Source organism: Echinops telfairi, unplaced genomic scaffold (genome assembly GCF_000313985.2).
Source record: "Echinops telfairi isolate 266 unplaced genomic scaffold, ASM31398v2 ScPeMD7_7468;HRSCAF=8506_0, whole genome shotgun sequence".
Lineage (NCBI taxonomy): Eukaryota > Metazoa > Chordata > Mammalia > Afrosoricida > Tenrecidae > Echinops > Echinops telfairi.
The window spans coordinates 95,761,449-95,762,574 of NW_022111369.1; the positions used below are offsets into that span (position 1 = coordinate 95,761,449).

The 1,126-nt window shown below is 60.7% G+C and overlaps 1 protein-coding gene across 1 annotated transcript in view; it reads right to left on the reverse strand.

Moving 5' to 3' along the window:
* The window catches only part of ZCCHC4 (zinc finger CCHC-type containing 4), a 66,428-nt gene extending 65,601 nt beyond the window's left edge, over positions 1 to 827 (reverse strand). The window contains exon 1 of the mRNA XM_045284366.1: positions 757 to 827. The gene's annotated coding sequence lies outside the window, so the exon portion shown is untranslated. The remainder of the gene's footprint in view (positions 1 to 756) is intronic.
* Positions 828 to 1,126: the final 299 nt, after the last annotated feature.

Consider the following 1,126-nt stretch of genomic DNA (forward strand, 5'->3'; position numbering starts at 1 on the left):
AAAAAATAGTCAAACCATAGTTGTCTACATCAAATGCATAGCTTTTACTATCCTTAAATAAAACTGGCTGGCGTTTATAAATAGCTGGGCAGAATCTAGCCACCGCTCGGTTTAATAGATATTTCCCTCCCCGGCCCAGCCACAATAGACAAACACTGTCCCTTACCAGAAATACACTGATCGCTAGAAAGGCAATGCGATCGCGGGTGTGGCGAAGACCAACCACGGTGACGGCTACAAGGCTGGGTCTTGAGCGTCAAGCCTGGAGGGCACCCAGGCGGCTCCGCACCCTGCCATCTCGGCTCCGCTCTCCGAAAACCAGAGCTCTGCGTGGGATTGCACACACCACTCTCCTCACAAATTAGGGACACACTGGGTCTGGGTTCCGGGCTAAGGATCCGTCCTGCCATTCTCCCTAACTTGTTTCATTGAAAAGGCAACACACTAACAGCCGAAGTCCCAGAACACTTGGCACCTAGAAGTATCGGGTCCCAAGCATTCCCGTTGCCTACACTCCGCGCCAAAGCAACGATGCCACAGCCCTGAAACCAAACGGCCGCCGTGGAACCTCCTAGGACGGTTACTCCAGAAGTTGGGAAACTACACGCCCCGAGGAAGAGGCTTTTCCAGTCAGCACAGCAGGTGAAGAGGGGCAGATAACGATCCAGGAGTCCTACAAGCCCCCAGCAACTCCAGACCAGCTCTGCCCTCTCTCCCGACACCCGACTGCAGCCCTGGGGACAGACGGAGACTCACCGTGAGGACACAGCGGGGCGGGGGCGGAGAGGTCTGCGGGAAACACCACCTCCACGCCCGAGGCCCCCCTCTGCCCGGCGCTCCCCTCTGCCCCGACGGCTTCACGCGGGTCCTTGGGGGCAGCCATCTTCCCACCGCCGTCCCGACAGCCTCCGTCTGAACCACCGAGCTCCAGTCCGAACCGACGCGCCGCGAGACAGAGCGCCGCGTCGCCCTACAGCGCCCCCGCGCGTCCCGGAGGACCTGAGGGATGCCGGGTCAGGCACCCGCCCCCAACGCTGTCCGCGACCGCGACCGCGCCTGCGCCTGCGCCCCTCGAGGTGGGGCTGGCAGGCCACTCGGTAGGTAGGTCTCACTATCGGGGACGTGT